At 40.6% G+C, this 21,382-nt stretch overlaps 1 pseudogene; it reads right to left on the bottom strand.

Annotated features, from left to right (window-relative positions):
* Positions 1–1,713: 1,713 nt before the first annotated feature.
* LOC150002740 (ras-related C3 botulinum toxin substrate 1 pseudogene) lies at positions 1,714–5,117 on the bottom strand (annotated as a pseudogene).
* Between the last annotated feature and the right edge of the window lie 16,265 nt (positions 5,118–21,382).

Below are 21,382 nucleotides of genomic sequence, written 5' to 3'. Positions count from 1 at the left end.
GAGAACCAAAGAAGAAAAATAATCATTAAAATGGAAGGAGATGTGGGTGATCATTAATCACATGAACCTGCATGAAGTCTATAAGCCTTCCTAGAGCCTATGAAACTGAGGTCTGAAAAGAGGAAGAAAAAAATTCACATTCCAAAATTAACATCTGTTTAACTCATTGTTTACAAAATATACTTTTGGGTCATCAACTAAACCTCAACTTTCTCTTATATAGTTGTACTCACTCAGTAAACATTTATTGAGTATCTACTAGGGGCCACATATCGTTCATAGTGCGGTCAATACGAAGTCCCACCTTTGCAGCACTTTCTTTTTAGTGGAAGAGACAAAAAAATAGCAGGAAGTCAGGTGAGGTAAGCTTATGAACTGAAACACAGTGTAGTACTGTGATAAACAGGCCGGAAGGAGTTATCGGGGTGCCTCCCAGTGGAGGTGGCCTCTGGGTAGAGATGTAAGTGAGGAGCAGGGGAGCCGTATGACTGTCTTGGCAGCACTGTCCAGCAGAGCACAAGCCACATCTGTAGTTTTAAATTTTCTTGTCACCACTAGAAACTTAAAAGGAGCAGATCATCTTAGTTTTAATATAGTTCATTTAACCCAATATATTCAAAATATTAATATTTGACATGCAATTGACACAGTACATTTCAATGAGATATTTTCTTCATGAGAACCCTTCAAACTCTGATGTGCATTTGATACTTTCAGCACATCTCAAAGGCAGCCAGCCACAATGCAGGATCTTTGTAGCCACATGTGACCAGCAGCTACCATCTCCAGGCTGGTTCTGGTTGTTTACCGTCCCACACCAGGCCAGGTGTGCTGCCAGTTGACTGACAGTTCACATAAGGGTTCTGATGAGCCAGAAACCCTTGTGTGTGTGCCTTTGTTGTTGAAGCTGTTATAAATGCATTCCCATTGCGTATGATCAGAGTGACATGGAAGATAGAGGGGAAACCTACCATTCCATTACCCAGAAATGAGATTCGAATGCTTCTCTCCTTCCTCTTAAGCCACAAGACCAGGCTCTGGGACAGGAGGACCTTTATTCCCAATGATGGAGGAATTTATCTGGAGATAGACCTGTCAACACAGGCTCCACACCCCTCTATGACACATACAGATCTTTGGAAAGGCCCACCTTGATGACCTGTTTGAGTTCTGTGTGATAGCAAATTGTTTTCTGAATGGTTATGCAACTGAGAGGGAGAAAGCAACTCAAACTATATGGGTTCTCAGCTTTGCCACGATTGGGATCATAGAGACACTACTTTCATCCAGGCTCTGGGTGTGAAAACGTAAGGTGGGTGGAGTGGGTTATGTTTCCCGCAGGCCCCTTCCAGCAGACATGATTAAAACTGATCACAAGTAGCATTAATCTAAGTGAAGCAGGTTCCTTTGGTATTTTTGGCTGGTTAAGATATCAAAAAACATTTCTAAATTACAGGGCAGAGGATTCCTCACACAAATTATTTTAGAAATGCTTTTTTATATAACCTGCACTTCCTGGTATTAACAAAGCTGGTTATAGCCCTCCCCTATAGAATTTGTGCTTAAGAAATGTGCATAAGCTGGTAAGGAAATAGGAAGCAGAAAGATTCTATGAGACAAACGGGTTATGTGATTTAAGAGCACTCACACGTGGTTGCTCATGAGCACTTGTAACGGGGGTGCTGATGGGCACATTGGTGGCTGCCATTAACCTCAATCACATAGGCCATGGCACATGCACTCAGTGGCACTAAGCAACACTTTCGTGGCCCAGGAAGAAGCACACTGAAGGTCCTGGCTGTGCGCAGCAATCTGCTCCCTCTGTGGGACTGAGATCAGCAGGGCGGGGCCACCAAAGTTGGAAGACAGGACAGGTGGGTCTCCCGTTATGGGAGAGGAACTGTGGCATGCAACAACGGAAGAATGTCCCCCTTCTCCAGAGCTACACAGCTCGATGTCTGCTGAGTCTCTGCCAAGAGCTTCTCAAGAAAGAGTGCACTGAAAGTCCCTGTTGGGTGCAAACAGCAGACCTTTCTGCAGGACTTTCTTGGCAGGGTGTTGCCACCAGTAGTTGGAGGACTGGTTTAGCTCGTTCCCCAGGCTGGTATAGGACAGGAGTGCTCGACCCTGGGAAGATGGCATCAGTCTCTGTGTGCCTTCTTCTGTTGATTCTTGGTTAAAATACTTCTGTTCAGCTAGCTTTCATATCTTTGCACACTCAGTCCTTGATTACTCTATAATTTAGTTGTAAATCCAGTTTAGTGCTGGGAGAAAGTGAGTGTAGCTTCCACCTACTCCTCAGCCATCTTGGAACACCCGGGTCACACTCTCTTAAGGCCACTGTGCAACTCACCCCAGTCAATGCTGCATGAGCAGAAACACTCAGCATATTCCTGTCTGAATTGCTGACTCATAGAATTTTGAGTAAAAGTAGCTATTTTTAAGCCCCTGTGTTTTGGGATAATTGTTACACAATAGTAAACAATAAAAACGATTGGCTCAAACACCCACCACCTCCTCGAAGGAAAGTTTACTTAGGAAACCAAAGTGCCTGGTGAGTAGGAGAATCTGGGCAGACTGTGTTTTCAAGGATAAACAGGCCTATAATTCCCAGGCCTTTCCTCATTTGATCTGGGTATCATCTCTCCTTGCCAGTCTGAGAAACCATTGCTCTCATGAGCATCATTTTCTCATTTTAGAAGATGCTTTTGTTAGTTCTAGTTCATCTAAGTTTTACATCAAATTACAGCCATTTAAGTCAGACAGTGGAGCTCTAGTAGACACTCAACATGGCTGTTAAGCAAAAATACAGAGTCCCTGCATATGCACGCACTGAACTGACCAGTGGCAACACAAGCACAAATATGCAAATATAATGTGGTTCCTGCCCTCACAAAGCTTATAATTTACTAGGGGGAATAAAGCCATACTCAAACAATTATAACTCAACTCAGAATCTGATGCTTACCTGGCAACACAGCAGTACTTATTTTTGGCTTCATGAAAGATTTCATAGGGAGAATGACATTCGATCTGGGCCTGGGAGGTAGGAGTTTGGCAGGAAGGAACATTCATCAAAGTCATTCCAACCAGAGGGAGCAGCATGAGTGAAAGTTTCTGATGAGACCGGTGGCATGCAAGGTGTCCAGTGAGTCTGGGATGTAGCAAGAATTAGGGCAGATGAGGTTGCAAAGGTGGCTTGGGGTCTGATCTGTAGATCTTTGGATACTCAGTCCTTAGAAAAGGAGTTAGAAATTTTTCCTTTTTAAAAACGGGTGAGCTGTGGATGGCTGAGGGGTGAGGCAATCACATCTGTGTTCATTCACCATTGGTCCTGGGTCTTTCCCTCTCATCCCTTGTACTGGAACCGTTGGTTCATAGACTTGATACCATGTGGAAGACAAAAATAGATGAGTGGCTGAAGGCATACCATTAGAGGAAGGGGACTTGGTTATCTGAGAAGTAGCTTACCACTTTACCATTTAAAAGCAGGAAATATATTTAAATGCTTTTCATTTGATTAGAAGAGCAAGATGACTTACCAACTCTTAGAAATTGTAACACTGGAAGAAAGCAAGAAAATGTAATTGGGGAGATGTTTTCCCTGGTCCTAGAGATCAGAGTAGGGATGGTTCCCGAATCCCTCAGAAGGATCTTTTGTGGGGATTGAGGGGAAAGCAGGAGTTTTTGTGCCTGGGATAATTATATATTCTCTCAATCATAAATTAAGCATTCCTTCTTGGCAGGTGTTTCCTTTAGCCAGAGTTTATCTTGAAAGAATTATCTAAGGTCTTGGTAAGCTGCACTTATTTAATTTTTTTCAGTATAAATATTGATGCACAGGAAGTTGAAAGTGAGGTTGAGCATGTGGGTGCTGTGATAGATCTGCTAAACTCTACAATCCAGGGGCTACACCGAGGAATGAGTGGCCCTCTCTTTGCTCCTGAGGAGCAAGCAGTGTGGCAGGGGAGGAAGACACAGCATGACGTGCAAGTGTAGAGGCAAAGATCTTTAACTGACACTTGTGTGTGCTTCCTGCCATTGAGTCTGCGTCCACTCCAACTCCTGGCAACTGTTGCTTATTCAAGAGGTAGGTGTGTAGTTTGTCCTTTTGTGTTGTTTACTTTGGGATTTCTATATCAGAATCATGTTAGCTCTGTAAAATTACTTGGAAAGTTTTTAAAAGTACCATGGAATATTTTGTATAAACTTAAAATTATCTGCATCTTAATTGTATGTGCACAGCTGGTGGGAACACTATGTGTCTGAAAACTTTCTTGGAGACAATTTGTTGACAGCCTCCTCCTGCCCCTTGTTACTTTTTCTGATATTTGTTTAATCAGGTTTTCTACTTCCTCACAAGGGAATTTGACAATTTATATTTTCTTAAAAAGCAGTTATTTCATCAAGATTTCATAGTATTGTGTTGTAAACAATTTCTTCTGTATGTGTTACATCCCTGTTTCACTCTTGATTTTATCTTTTATTTTCTTTAATGAATTAACTACAGGACTGTCTATTTTATATATTTTGCTCACCTTTAAACATCAAACATGCTCTCTTCCTCTTCTTGACAGATAGTGAGCAGAGAACTGTTCTAATAGCTCATCAAACACTATGATGAGGTCCCTCTGAGTGAGAAATGAGCACTCCAGGTTCATTATCTTACAGCATCCATCTCCTAAGCTGTAACTAAAACTTTTTGCTGTGAGATGGCAGTCAACTTCTTCTCTTTCAGCTTCCCAATCATGTCTTTATCATCCCTAAGATCCCATTTAGTTTCGACAGGGATAATGAGTGTTGGGAAAACATGTCACACTTCAGATTACCAATTTTCACACATGTCTGCAAATGATGCAGGATTCACAAAGGAAAAGCAAATTAAGAATACACCTGTTTGCATATAAGATAAGGGTATAATCCATCATAATCTTCTTGTCCAGTTTCTTGCCCATAAGCCCAGATTTACTGGTTTATCACATCCATGACATTCACTGAATAGCTGTCAAAGACAGTGGGGATGTATTCTCCAGAATGTGCATTGGTATATAACCGAACAATAGGCAAGTTTTACTTACAGCTTCATCTTCCACCACCACACATCTGCCGACCTGCATCTGGGCCACTCTCTGCGTGGCTCATGGCTGTGGCTGGGCACAGAGGCAAGAAGAGGTGGGCTTGGGGGTGCCTGGGACTCTGTCCACACCACCTTGCCCTCAGACTGTTAGCTGAGCCAAGCAACAGATAGACCCCGAACTGGAAGAAACCCCTGTTTGCATATCAGTGGGAATCCTTGAAGCCAGAATATCGCACTAGTTTGAAAGAAACCAAGTTACAATAATAAATTCAAGAGAGATAGAAATGGGGGGGAAGTATGTGGTCTATAGTCATTTTTCTAGTATAATGCAGATAACTCCAAATAGTAAACCAAGATATATGTAGAGTGGTCTTTACTAAATGGGTTGTGGGTCTGTGTGCACCCTGGAGGGTCTGGTGGCTCCATTTATGAACAACCATTTGAGTGTAAGGCCCACTGAAATGCGTTTTTAGAAGGTTCAGCACAAGGTAGTAGAAGAACTTAGTACACAACTAGGATTTGAATCTCACTTCTGTCATGAAAAAATCTGTGGCTCTGGGTGTTCTTTAATCTCTCTGAAACTTAGTTTCAATATCTCTAAAATGGAAATAATACCTACATACCAGGATTATTGCAAAGATATAAATAAGTGAGATTAAATGGAAAAAAAGTAAGGTGGCTTGTAAATGGTAAACTAACTTGAAAATGAAAGTTATTTATGCAATAAACATTTGTTGAGGGGCTATAAACTATATTACAGTTTTGTGCACATAAACTGTTTTAAGGGTTACAGAAATTTACCAGTTATATCTTTAAATGCCTCATACCATTTTAGCTGACCAGTTGAGAAGTTTCCATGGGAAAGTCTCTCTCTAAAATAATTCTATTTTATATAGTAGTATTTCCTGATCTCATTGGTTAGGTTTTAGAAATAATATGGATTTTAGGACATCAAGGAGCATGAAGATTTTTCAAGATTTGCTCCTTGCTTTTGTTAGTAAAAAGAGAATTGTGCCAAGGGTGCATGCTTCAGTTAGAAATAATGGGAGAAAACTGTGCACAGGGCTTACTGGTTAGGTGCAATTAAAACTAGCCTGTAGAGACTTCAGGCCAAGATGGAGGTGTAGACAGACATGCTGCGTCTCCCTCTACAACTAAGAGGGAATAAAACTACCTCAAAACTAGAAACAACCAGAAGTTCCAGAAAATCAAATTGCATGGAAGTCCAGCAAACAAAGATATAAAGAAGAAATACTCATCCAGACAGGTAGGAGGGGCGGTGAGGATGTGGCGTGGTGGCAGCAGCAGCAGCGGCGGCAACAGCAGGTCGGCAGAAAGCGCAGTCACACATTTTAAAAAGTTGGGAGGGACACCTGGGGAGCATTCCCAGCTCCTCACTGGACCTCACAGTTCACCGTCCCAGCACCGGGGAAAATCAAGCCTCATTGATTTTGACTGTGCACACCAGTCGGGGTTGGGGTGGAGGAAGAAACTGCTGGTCTCTCAGCAGAGTCCGCTTGTTTAAAGGGCCCCCATGGTCCTAGGACATCTGCCGACCCACCCAGTCTGGGAACGACAGCCAGGGCAGCAGCTAGAGGGGTGCCAGTTCTGTGTGGAAGTGGGAGAGGTGCCTGGAAAAGGGCCGAGTGCTGGGCAGGAAGCATTGTTCCCTCTCATGCCCCTTCCCCACATACCGCACCATAATGTGGTGAAACAGGTTTCCCTGTACTGACAAATCCCTAAGGCTCTGCCCCGTACAACATAGTAGGAGCAACAGCTCTACCTGGGACATGGAGGCAAACAAACACAGGAGCTTGTCAGAATGAGGAGACAGAGAAGTATGGCCCGAAAGGGGGAATAGATCAAGGTTCCAGTGGGAGAACTAAGCGACAAGAAGATAGCCAACTTAACAGATGAGGAGATAGACACCTAACAGATGCAGAATTCAAAACCCTGGTGATAAAGATGCTCACAGGCTTGACAGATATGCTTGAGTACGGCAAATGCATAAGAGAAGAAGTAAAGGCTATGCTAAGTGAAACAAAGGAATATCCACACAAAACAATGGTGAGGGGAAGGAAACCGCGGTTCAAATCAATGATTTGGAACATAAGGAAACAAACATTCAACCAGTGCAGAATGAGGAAGCAAGAATTGAAAAAATGAGGAAAACGTCCCAAATTTTGCGAAGGAGATAGACATACAGGTCCTAGAAGCACAGAGGGTCTTGGGAGAGCTGGACCCAGAGGGGACCACACCAGGATGCATCATGACTGAGATGCCAAAGGTGAAAGATAAAGAAAGTCCTGGTGACAGCAAGAGAGAAGCAGAGAGTTGCCTACAGGGGATTGCCTATAGGACTATCAGCTGATTTCTCAGAGGACACTTTGCAGTCAAGAAGGGACTGGCAAGCAGTATTCAATGTGATGAAAGGCAACCTGAAACCAGGACTACTCTGTTCAGCAAAGCTATCATTTGGAATGGAAGGGCAGATGAAGTGCTTCCCAGACAAGGTTAACCTAAAGGAGTTCATCATCACTAAGCCATTGTTATATGAAATGTCAAAGGGACTTACATAAGAAAATGAAGATCAAAACTATGAACACTAAAATGACAACGAACTCACAACTATCAACAATTGAATCTAAAAAATAAAAACAAAATCCAGCGAAGCAAACCAGAATAGCAACAGAATCATAGATATGGGGATCATTCGGAGGGTTATCAGCTGGGAGGGGGGAGGGGGAGAAATGTGGAAATGGTGCAGAGACTAAGAAGCATAATCGGTTGGTACAAAATAGATAGGGGAAAGTTAAGAATAATATAGGAAAAGGTGAAGCCAAAGAACTTATATGCACGACATATAAGAGGTGTGGGATTGCTGTAGGGAAGGGGGTTACTGGGCAGAGGGGAGCAAAGGGGGGAAAAGTTGAAACTACTGTAACAACATATCAATATACTTAAAAAACTAACCTGTAATTTTTATATTAAACTGCTGGTAGTTGGAAACCAATATCTGGAGTTACTCATTAAATAAATTACCTAGATCAAGGAGTTTTCTGTGATTTATAAACACAGGGAGGAAAGATGTCTTTTAAAACCCATGGTTCCTTAACATAAAGACAATGCAAGGCTGCTGAATAGATAGCCCTTGGTCCTGCTGCAAGGCCTGCAGAAGCTGTTGATTAGGTCCTGATAGCATGTCCAAGGAAGGATTACAGTTGGCTTGGAACCAAGGTGTTCCTGCTGCTCCTGCCTCTCTTAAAGGTGTGTGAGCTTTGGCTAGCATGTAAACTCCCAGAGGCTTGGTGAGTTCTTCCCAAACATCAATGTGCATACAGTCACCTGGGGATTTTGTTCAAATGCACATTTCAGTCCAGTGTGGTCCTGATTTCTGACAAGCTCCCAAGTGATGCTGCTGCTCCCGGCCTATATATGATCACACTTTGAGTAGTGAGGGCTTCAGCAATAAAGAATTCTTTATTAAGTATTTGAATAGTTAAGCCCATTTAACTTCAAGTCCAGGAATAAATATTGGCCTCAGTTAAGATTTGTTTCAGCTGCTTAATAAAGTTATGAAAGTAGGGGTTTTCTTTGCTTTTTTCTGCGCTCTCTAATGTCAGTTACACCTTGAGCCTGGCTCTCCTCATGGTACCAAGACAACTGCCTGCAGTCCCTGGAGATATGGTTGAGACATCCTTGGTTGTGGCCCACAAAAAAACGTTTTCCCAATACTGCCAGCAAAAGTCATAAGAGCCCTCTGGTTGTCCAGATGAAATAAATGGATTGGTTTAACTCAGGTCATAGGCCCCAGAAAAAAGTGAAAATCGAGTACTGGTGAGGCAGTTAAGGAATGTTTTCTGTAGATTCATATGAGATAAAATTATTTTAGCAAATGTAATGTATATAAACATGAAATATCATAAATAGTTTGTACATTTTCTCATCTGATTTTGGAAACTTCTCTGAGTGAGGAAATAGCAATTTTTGTTACTGTTGTATGTGTTTTGGAGATAACAACACTCTTTTAGAGATTCCCAAGACATATTTTTATGTATTAGTTTTAATATATTTAATGTGACGTATCAACAAGAGTCATTAGAAGGATTAAATGAATAATATCTTTATAAAAAGATCAGGAAATCTACAGCAAAGGAAAACCCTTTTATGGTGTTCTATAATTTGGTTTTAAAATTCAGTCTTAAATTGAATTCTGCTGTCCAGCTTGTCTTGGAGAGGGGTAAGGGGAAATATGGACCCAAATAACTGTAGCAAATGAGAATATCTAGAGAGTGGAGTATAAGATCTGACTGGGGATGGGGCTACTTTCTCCAGGAGAGAAGGAATGGATTGTTGATTAAGATGAAAGATCAAATTTATGAGAGTTGTCCACAGTTTGTTACTCCTGCCATTCTTGTGCCCAAAATTTTCACAACATTATTCTTTCACTCTGACGAAGATTACAGGCTTGGTACCCAACCAGCCAGCCTTAGCATTACAGGTGAAAACTCTTTGTGTTGAGTCCAGCATTTATGATGCAAAGGGTGACAGGGGTGAAATGAAGTGCTCATCAGGGAATTTCTCTCCATAGGTGGACTTGCCCCAGTGCCATGATGGCAGTGATGTCACTATCCTAGAAATAAATTAATTCTAAGGAAGTAAGAATCCTGATCAGATTCTTTCTCCGCAGTGATAGGAGCACTGCAGTTTACTATCATTTTGTGTTCAAACAACTCAAATAGACCCGAGGGTTTGCTGCAGAGAGAGAGAGTTGTGTACCAATATCTGAAGTAGACCCAAGGGTGTGTGATACAGGGCAATGTATATGTATTTGATAGGGCTGGCCATATAACTGGGCACTGACATAGCACAAGCCTAGGAATCTTTTAGATAGTGTGTAATTAATAAGTTAACCTTACCCATAGAGTAAAAATGTTTTATTAAACTTGAGGGTAATCTTGGGAACCTTGAACTTGTAGTTGGTGCTAGAAATGGGGCTTGTCTTATAGGCTCTACCCCCTTTAACTTTGTAGTTGGCATAAGGAGTGGGATTTCCTAGAATGACCCTGATTTACTGAAACGCGAAGTTTGAAAGAGAAAGGATGAGGGGCCTGGGGTTGATGAATCTTTGATTTCTGAATGGCTACTTGGTCACCCATGGTATAGAATTGCACTTTGCAGGGGTTAGTTACTAGAGGTAAACGTTACCAATGGTATTAGAGATAAATCCATCTCCCAAGGAGTTAACTTACTGGGTAAATAAGGAAATTCAAAATAGTAAGAAATAAGGATATACAATCCCTTGGCAATTGCTATGCATAATAGCTAAAATGAAAGGAAAGAATGCTAGGGCAGATCCTCGCTGTAAGCCAGTCTTATATTTCAGCCAGCCTGAGCTATGACTGCCAGCCCCCCATCAGAGGGATAATTATGCTGGGTCAACAGATGACAACATTAGGACTTCTGGTCTCTAGGACGAAGTCCAGATGGGGAAAGGCAAAACCGAAACACTAGTGAAACTAGGGGTTACAATGTGAAGGAGCTGTTGCACTTTGTGCATTGGAATCGTATGCTTCCTGAGAATCTTTACTAAAATGTGCTGTGAGGGACTAACTTAGGGGCAGTATCTTTGGTTTGGGATGCTGCAGAGTAAAAGACATGTTTGAATTAACAGGAGACCCAGCTTACTGCTGAACAATCACAGCTGGCAATATCGATCCTGTTGCACAACAGGTTGTTACCCTCCAAAATATCTAGTCTGGTGGACTGGATAAAAGCCACTGAAAAGGGAATGTAACCCGAGGAGGGAGACTGTCCAACTCTCCCTATAAATGCCAAGTGAAATATCTCAGGTGAAACAGATGATATGCTTGATTGACTGGGATATTCATACACTGACTATGACTTATTCAAGGCATAGTAAATGCTATGCTTGAAGGGCAACAATACTCATGTAATATTGCAGCTGCACCATTTATTGAGTAACAGAGATTACTTGTCTGATTCCTTGTCTGAGCTTCCCTTACAGGTTTTACAGATAGTTAAAAACTTAGAATGATTCACAGGAAAATGAGGAAAGACAAAAGGAGGAGTTAAGGGAGTCCACCAAGGAGGGTGGAAATCCTTAGATAATTGTTGAGAAATGGGATGAAAAAAGTGGACATTGATGAGCTGAAACACAGGTATTAATGCAGCACTATGGTTGGCTGGTAAAAAAGTCCTAATAGGGTGTACAGTTAGATTGGGAAGATCTGGAGAGGCCTGGTTGGGATTAAAGTGAATGCTTAGATTAAAATTGGAATGTGAAGTGGTTTATTTTATTTGAAGTGGTTGCATTTCCTTTACTTGAACATCTTTTCTAGAGATGGAAAATTTGGGTAAATATAAATGACAAATGAAGAGAGGGAGAAATAGTAGCTGAGAGTAAAGTAATGAATAAATTAGGTTTTGCAATGAGGGAAATCCAGTACTACATTGATGACTTGAGAGACGCTCAGAGCAAAAGACTACATTATTTCTTAACTCAGTTGTACCAGATGCCCAGAGGGGTGAAATATATGTTTGCCAAGAACACCCCTGCTTTGGGAACCACACAAGATTGGATAGAAGCCTGCAAACTTCAGTGGCATTGCTCTGGGAGACATTTTGGTCAAGTAGTAGGAAAATGTACTAGACTGAAGGTTAATGAATGAGTAGAACTCTATTAATATGCCACTATTGTTAGTTTCTTACTTTTCACATTACATCTACTACAAAAGATGTCATTTAGGGAGGGATTTCTGGGTGCTGCTCCTTACTGGTTCCTTGAACCATGTGGATTACAACTCTCAGCTGACTGGTCGCTGTGTAAGTATAAACTGGGATGATTAAAGGTTTAGGAGCATGCCTGATATGGCATAGTGTGCTATGCAGAAATACACATCACCCTTTTTTTTTTTTTTAATGGAAAGCTATTAAACAGAATAAGAAAAAACAATTGGTCCTGATGGGATTAGAGTAGTAGGTACCACATGGCAGTTCTGAATTTCTCTGGGAACAGCTCCACTTGAGATGAGGAAGCCTATGGGAAGTCTTGTGGCATGGTCAAACTAATTTACATCTAGCTGTGCCTACCACTCACTTAGCCCTAGAATGGAGGACCCAACATTTTTCTAAGGGCTCTTAGTGCACAATGGCAACAACATGCATAATGGGTTAAATAATGCTGACCCACCAAACAGAAAAAGCCTTTAGGAGACGTAGGTTTTGTCTAGGCATCTTGGTATAAGCTGAATTCACTTATTTTTAAAAGATTAAATGAATTCACTTTTAATGAAGAGTGGCAATAGGAGAAAAAAGACATTAACTAGAAATGAACAGATTAGAGGAGTTCTCTTCCAGGAAGAAGGCAAAGCATGGGAGTCAGCCTGAAAAAGAATGAAGCTTTAGTAAAGTGGGTCAGGCAGACTCAAATAATGCTGGATTATACTAGGACTCAGTCTTGGGAAAAGACTTATGCCCTGACCCCACAGGACCTCTTGTCTATCTTAATACAGATGGAGGTCAAAAGAGGCATGGGACAATGGCCTTCCATCCCAACTTCTGGGGCTCAGGGGCACACCTATGGGAATGTTATGGCCCTCCAAACCTTCGGAAGTTCTCTGCTGTAATTTACACTCATGTACTATGTCCTCTTTCACTGCAGGATAGATTAAAATAAGATATATCCTATAATATAGTTAACAGGGATAGGAACTAGTCTAAATACCACTCCTGTCCTTTCCTCAGGAGGAAGGCGGACCCTGCTATATAACAGTACACAATAGAAAATGGTCTTAGTAGAAACCTATGAACTGAGAAAAGTTGAGTGGCTTTGTCCCCAACTGAGATGGACCCTGCAAATAATCAAATCATGGCCAATGTAATGACACCTGTCCACAATAATACTTGGTATATGGGCAAGGGTTGATTGTTGCAAGGCATAGCAAATACTTCTGTAATTCTAACTGATTTTCTTCTGAAATGAAACAGAGTTGTACCATGACCATACTGTGATAGATGTAACATTGACATTATTGGTAAGATTTGACTACCTTATGTAAATAAGTCTTGTGATTATACTAATATTAATAATCAAATATGTTGGGAGATTGAGTTAAAGTCTCCTCAGAGTATAGTACCAATGGAAAATGACTGGCCTGAACTGGATTTAACTGACGATCACATAATTTTTATGCTAGATCATTTTTCTGCACAAGTTTATCACAAGGTACAAACGACAGTAGATCAAGGGAAGAAAAAGTAATCAAATTAGTACAAAAATAAGAAAATGTATGTAATGGATTTATGGGATGGATTAATTTATTTAAATCTTCCTGTACCCCACACTGGTTTCTTCAAAAGTTAGGCATATTCATACTGAATCTATTGTTATATCTGTCATATAAATACTATACTAAATGTAGATTCTCAAACAAATATCATTTTGCTATAAGGGAACCTTGGCCAAAGGCCGTGGAGTGGACTGTGAATGAAGAATTTAAACTTACCCAAGGTGAGGTCTGGCCTTTGCCCTCATCTCCTGGGAGGTGCTCTGTAGTAAGAGTGTCTCTTTACCTGGGAGCTATGGACCACACAACATCTGCTCTACCTCTGAAAGGTCTAAAGATCACTTGTGTGTGCAGTCAACCATGTCTCCACAGTAAAAACTCTGGACACCAAGGCTTAGGCGAGCATCCCTGGTTGACAATATTCTGTGCATGTTGTCACATCATTGCCAGGAAAGTTAAAACTGTTCATGACTCCATGGTGAGAGGGCACCTGGGGGTTCCGTGTTTGGAAACCTTCTGACTCTCCCCCATGCATCTCTTCCCTTGGCTAATTTTAATCTGTATCCTCTATTTTTTTCACTGTAGTAAACCATAGCTACAATTTTTATAGTTCTCAGTGAGTTCCTGTAGTGAATTATTGAACCTGAGGGTGGTCTTGGGAACCCCTGAACCCTACAGTCATCAGATGTGAGGTTGTTCTTGTGTACCATACTCCCTAAATTCAATGGTGAAATTTTAAATTCTATTCAGACCATTTTTTCCCCATATTCAGCAACACTATCTACTTCTTCAAATATGTCTTTGCCAGAAACATTATCCTTTAAATGGTTCCTTGGATGCCATTACAACTATGGCATAATCTGTAGTAAAGCACCATGAAGATGTTAATGCAGATATATGTGTGAATTAAAAAGTGACTCTAAATGCATAGTAACCAATTTGCTTCACATTAATAATTCAGCTAATTTTATTTGTTTCTAAACAAAAAGGAGACTCCAGTCCACAGAGCAATTGTAATAGTGTGCTCAATTTTTATTAAACCAAAATAAATTCTTTTAAAGTTCTTCGCTTATAAAAGTCACTCAGATTCCTTTTTATTTCCCGTCAAATTTCTCCTTTAATAGTTTTTTTCCCCTCAGACTGAAGTGAGGAAGTGACATGCCCTTCCATCCTACATCCCATGCTGGGGTAGATGGAGAAGACATCATTCGGTGTCCCTAAATTGTAGTCCTTTAACAGGAAATCAAACCCACCTCTAACTAGAGTACTATTTATTCTATTCCATCTGTTTCAAATAAGTGCAGTAAAGTGATCGGAGATGAACTAAAAAAGAAGAAACATGGAAAGGCATGCTACACAAATAATTTTCAAAGACTTATAAATTGAACATTTTGAAGATTTTCATGCTTGACAATACTGGATATCTGATTTGCAAAGCAATTTACAAAGCAATGTTCTTGGCCCCATTTTGTAACTGGCGAAAGTGAGCAAACAACCAAAAAAAAGAAAAGAAAAAAATCCACACCCCCGCCCCCCAAAAGGTCTAGCAAAACCAGAGGCAGGAAAATAATAACATTACTCAGTCATGGAGGAAATCATGAAGAATGGCAGATTCAGAGCCAGTACCCTGGGCAACATTTTTCTGGTTTTCCATTTTTGCATGCTTTGGTATTAGGTTTCAGTTGTGGTTATTTAACTTATAGGCCGATTGTATGTTCAGCTTTTGCAGTATGTCACGGGCACTTTACTACAGATCTGGCTCTTTGTCTCTCTTAATTCTCCTTTCACTGATTTCACTATGTCAGCACGCACCACTACAGCAAAAGTCTGGTTATATGTCAGTCTAAAGCTAGAGAATGGGAAAAATCACCTGGTGAGAGTCTGTGTACAAAAAAAAAAAAAAGGGTTGCTCATTTTAAGAGGAATTCACTAAGTTCTTTGTCTTACCTCTTCCAGGTCACAATAAATGATTTAATTAATTAGAGAATGTACAGACAAGTTTGAGAAATGCTTTTATTTCAAAAAGCAATATTTTCAGACTTGTTAATCTACAATGTTTACCTATGTGATAGTACAATAATTTTAAATATAAAATGATTATGTAATAAATATGAAACACATACATAATAAAATAACAAAATATGCAAAATTAAATTTTGTATATTTTTATGCTTATAATTCTTACAGAAACATAAAACAAATAGAAAATTTCAAATTATATACCCCTCAATAAAACCCATCCAAAAATGAAATTCTAAATAGCATCTTTACCTTAAAGTGGCTGGTGATAGCGTCTTCTGGAAGGAAATCCCCTGGTAAAAATAACTGGTGCTGAGTGCTACAGCACAGATATTTGTATCTGGTAAGCATTTACTACTGAGCGCTGTGTGATGACTCAGTCCCTCACTTTTTTCTCCAGTGACACTCTTGAACAAATGTGATTTGCATGTCTGTTGGTCTGCGTGTGACATCAACACATCATATGTGTACCAAGGACATCTCATTTCTCTTCACAGTAGCTCATGAATATCAGAAAGAGTTACTCAATGCCAATGAGATGCTGAACTCTCCCGAGTGTACATGGTTATAAGATATTTATTTATTCACATGATCAAGAATTTACATGGGTTAATTTTTTTATCAAAATGAAAACACAGATTAACAAAATAAAATTCTTACAGAGAAATCAGGGACAGCAAAGACTATATTACTTTGTTTTTAGTATCCATGGACCTGGCTTGAGAAATACTCTTTTAAAGATGCACATTTTGATTTGACTGTACTTACTATACTTGATCTACTAAGAGTTCTCATCATGGGGTAAGTTAAATATTTCCCTGTTCTTTAAAAATTTTCTTTGTATTTATTCATTGACTTGGGAGGGGAAGAGGGAGAGAGAGAGAAACAGAGACAGAGACAGAGACAGAGAGAGACAAAGCATTGATTTGTTGCTCTACCCATCCAGGCATTCATGGGGTGTCTTTCATGTTTGATGATCAAACCCTCAACCTTGGTGCATTGCAACAATGCTCTAACCAACTGAACTACTCAGCTAGGGCTTTTTAGGTTTTTATACGAATTATTAAAATACTGTATGTGAAAATATTTTTCAAGTTATAAAACATTGTAAATATGTGGTTAACTTTTTCTACCACTTTCATTTTCTTCTTCCTCCAAGACATATGTAAGACACACAGTGAGTCTTACTGATACAGCTCCCTTTGAAAAGTTTTTTGCCTTGGTCTTTTTTATTTATGTATTGATCATACTTCAGAGGCAAGCTTCATATGATGATTTATCACACTGACAGAGAGATACCAATAGACTCTTCCTAATTTCTTGGATGTTTGGCAAAATGCATGACATAATAATTCAAAGAGACTTATTGGGGTCTTCCTTTTAGAGCTCTAGAGTTTAATTTATCCCATTCTATCTGATTATTGTGCTACCTGTGAAGAAATACATGGGAGCAGTACTTGGTAGTTAGGAGTGTGTGTAGGGAACAGAAATACTTCATAACTGTCTATGCTAATTGAAGAGTTAGGCCGTCAGGACATTCTTTGCACCAGACCCTTAATAGACACCATCTGGATTGTTGGCATGATCTCCCCATTGTAGAGGGAGGGAACTGAGATGCAGAAAAGCTTTGTAACTTGCCTCAAGACACAGAAAAGACTGGAGCAAGATTTACCTCAGCTTATGGCTTCCTAGTCCATATTATTTCCCAGATATCTGCTGATGGAAGAGTGAGTGAGAATGCAAGGAATGAAAACCAGGGTCAAACAGAGCTCTCTAAACTGGCATTTGCCAAACCACTCATGGCCTCATCCAGCTTTTTAATGTCAGCATTCCCTCCTGCCTACATCCCTACCTTCCTAAGTTATATATACTTTCCCTTCATTATCAGCCCCAATTTAAGTGTTGGCTTCTTCCCAGCAAACCAATGTGTTGAAGACTTGAGACTGGTTTTCTCTCTCTGTTTCTAGAATGGACTTGCAATTAGAGACCCCAGAGTCCTTGAGATTGAGCCCAGGTGTGGGATACAGTTTCTCTGGCTTCCACCAACCATCTTGGGTAATCCTAATTACACAGCAACAACAATGCAAATGCTAACATCGACTGAGTATGATATGCCAGGCACTGTTCTAACTGCCTTGTATGTATTATTTTATTTAATCCTTAAATAATCCTTTGTAATACCTGTTAACGCCATTTTACAGATGAGGCACAGAAAGACCCAGCAACTTGCCCAAGGTTACATAGCTGTAATAAGTCCCCAGTAGACCACAATCCATTATTATTGCAATCCCATGCTCTGTGTTGCCTTTTGGAGCAAACTAAGGTGAATTGCTATGACCATGGATTCCTACATATGTGCTGTGTTGATCTGATCTCTTGCCTCAGGTTTCATTGTGCTTGGTGCAGGAGTCAAGTGCTCCACTTCCTGTGCAGCCCCTATAGGGATGTATTTGGTGAATGGGGTTAACTTTTCCCCATGAAACACTAATGTCCAGGGCCTACTTGTGAAGGCAGAGAGAAGTAGTTTATTCTAAGTGGCATATTAATGCCTCAGAATATATCAGAAAAAAAAAAAAACCGTACTTCAAACTAACATTAAATACTGTTATGGGCTAAAATTGTGTCTCCCACCTTCCCCATTTTATATGTTGAAGTCCTAACCCTTTGTACTTTATATTTTAGAGTATGGCTGTACTTGGAGAGATGTTCTTTTAAAGAGACAGTTAAGGTTAAGTGAGGACATGAGGGTGGGCCCTAATCTGATACGACTAGTGTCTGTATGAGGACAGGAGACTAGGACACAGACGCACACAGAGAAAAGGCCATGTTCAGACACAGGGAGAAGATGGTCTTCGATAAGCCAAGGAGAGAGGCCTGCAGAAGAATTCAATCTTGCTGAGTTGAAGAAGCCACCTGGTCTTTGGTACTTTGTTTTGGTAGCTGGAGCAAACTGATATCATTTGGGTAGAAAGGTATAGGGCTTGCCTCTCTTTGCTTGTGGTAAAGGGAATGGTTGGCACATGACTGTAATTTGGGGCATACATACTGTAACTCTGGAGGGGCTCTCTCTTCTGGCTGGCTGGAGAGGAGGGTATAAACTGGGGTCAGCAGAGGAGGGAGGTTCTGTGATAGTCTGACACCATTTTTTTAGAGCATATATGCTCACCAACAAATACTAACTGATCACCTATTTATTGTGTATTCACCACGTGTTGGACCTTAGTGATAAATGGTGATCAAGATGACCCACATGCCAGCACCAAGTTGCTCATAGTATTCGGGCACAAGCAGTGCCAATGTCGTGTGGAAAACGCTAGGATCCATCCCTCAGGAGCAGCACATGCAGTGTGGGGTGGGTAGGAAAAGGCCTCAATGTCACGACAAGAGGGATGGGTAAGCTGGCCCGTCAGGGAGGAGAGCAAAGAGAGTCACAGGAGGGGAAGCATCTTCGAAGTCGTGAAGGAGAAGGAGAGCATGACATCTGCGGGAACTGAAAAGAAGTTTGATGTGGTTAGAGAGCCCAGTGGAGAGGTGAGGCCCCGGAGCTATGCTGAGCCAGTGACATCAATGGACATGCTATCTAAGACAATGGGAGGTGACTAAAGGATGTCATGCTTGGTCATTTGCATGTGTGTGTAGGCACTGGCAGAAAGGAGTTTCCTGAAAGTGTGTTAGTTTTCCAGAGTCCCAAATTATCTGAACATTTATAATGCTGGATGTCGGAAAGCATAATGGAACCTCACTACAGAACCAGCATGGATGCACCCTACCCCAGGATTCTATCCTTGCCCACTTTAAGCGATAATTTTATGATTTTCCTGAGCGTTACAACTTCAATCCATAGTGAAATAAAAAATACACTCAATAGTATTATGGCGATCACCAAGAATAGCCTCGTAGCAGGTCTGTGATAGAAATATTGGCTTGTCAAGGGTGATTGTGCATGGAAGATGTCTTTGTCCATCCTTGTCAGGCTCAGCACACTTCAGACCAGGCCCTGCCTCTCATAGTCAGAGCCAGTGGTGCATTTTCCTCACTTCTGTTGAAAAGTAACAAGGGCTTTTGGTTTTAGGGATTAGACTGAGAATGATTCTTTTTGAAGCTTTCACAAAGCCGGCAAGAATTTCACACCATTTTAAGTGCTGCAGGTGAAGAATTTAACAGCTGGTGGGAGTGCAAATTAGAGCCAATTATAATTTGATTGACCTGCCTTGACAATAAAACTGTCTTCCCTAATTTAAAATGCCTAGCAGGATCCTCTGCCCTGGAAAGGTGGTGATTTCAAATGAAGAGCAGCTCAAACTATGAAATTCTTTAACAGTGCTGTGACAGTAATAAAGATTTATTTATATAGCACTTTTTTCCCTCTTGGACTGAAATGACTGTTCAGACTAGGAGTACACATTACATACCGGAATGAAGAAGAACTGGGCTAGGCAGAAATGACTCTTGATGGTGGCAGCAGAAGTAGAAAATGCGTGTAAATTTTGGAAAGTAGTGAAGAAATGGGAAAGTTTCTCAGTTCCAAAGTGTAATGCCAGTTTGTCACAATATTTGTAAAGAAACCAGCTGTAAAATTGAAAAGTGTATTCTTTAAAACTGTTTAAAAGTGGCATGTGAGAAAGCCTTTTTCCCTGTGCTTGATTTTAGAAGCTAATTTATTCCATTACCTTATTTAAACAGGACAAAAAAGGCTTCAAACTCAAGTTCAAAATCAGCCTGCTCATTTGTTACTCATTATTCCTACTAGCTTGGGTTTATTAACTATTTAAACTTTATAAGGGAAAAAAGTAGTTGCTCAGTGTTTTTTCTTTGTTTTGCTTTGAGTCAGATTTCTGGGTCATTTTCACTGAGTTCTAATTTTGAGGCAGGTGATCTGCACATGCCATGCTTCCGGTTCTTGGAAGGCAGTGAGTACTCCAAGGAGTCAACCCAAGTCACCAACCAAGCGAAGATTAAACAGATTTGCTCCTCAGTCCCACCTCTGCCACTTTGGGCTTACTTGATCTTGGGCACATTACTCTCTGGGTCTCCAATTTTTTGTCTGCTCAGTGGAAACACTAAAACTTCTTTCATGGGATTTGTGGCAATTATTGAGACAGGACAAAGATTTTTCTCCTTGACCAACCTCTAGCCAGGCTCCTCTGAGTCTTCTTCCTGAACTAGGTCTTGACCTTAGCCTGTAAGGACTTGTGTAAATGCTAACAAAGTCTAACAGCTAAAGGCCTATCCCTTGGATGACACTAGCCTCTATAAAGTATCTGCCTGATAAAACTCAGGGCTGCCCAAGGAATTTACTGCTTGTTCCAGCCAATACCTGAAGACAGCAGCCCCTGTCTCACAGCATCTGTGGGAGGGAAGGAGCCCAACTTTGCGAAGCATCCATTAACAAGCCCAAATGGGTGTGTATCAGCCTGTCTTCCTGCTTTTTGTAATTTTTCTGTTCTTGACTCTACTGAGTAGTTCCTGCTCACCCCTATCCCTATTTTACCATTCTCTGAATTTAGTTCACACTGGACTCTCTTCCCTTTATGAATAGTATACTGCTGATTAAAATATGTCCTTTCCATGTTAACTGTAGCAGGATCTGGCTTTGTTTATTTTTGACAGATACCATATACAAATGGCTTTGCATAATGTCTGGCCCAAGTGGCTCTCAGGAAATGGTAAAATATTCTTTCTACCTCTGTCTGGACCTTTCCTCCATCACTGAGGCTGCGCAGCCTCCTTACTTGTTTCTCATTTCTTGCTCGCATTGAACTTTTGCAATGAGTGGGGATGAGGAGTGCTTTTCTTGCCTTCTTGATATCATATGTGGAATGAATTTCACTAAGTAACAGTGTTCTTCCTGTTGATGAGGCTCTATAATACTAATATAATTTAGATTTGTTGTATATTAAATGTGCATTTATAAGGCTTAGAAATTTAGTCTTTTAATTTTATTATTAACAGGCTTAATTCACTTTATTGTATAAAA

The sequence above is a fragment of the Furipterus horrens genome, unplaced genomic scaffold (assembly GCF_987537825.1).
Source record: "Furipterus horrens unplaced genomic scaffold, mFurHor1.1.pri manual_scaffold_8, whole genome shotgun sequence".
Taxonomy (NCBI): domain Eukaryota; kingdom Metazoa; phylum Chordata; class Mammalia; order Chiroptera; family Furipteridae; genus Furipterus; species Furipterus horrens.
The sequence above is the reverse complement of the archived record's forward strand: the minus strand, read 5'-3'. Positions and strand labels throughout refer to the sequence as shown.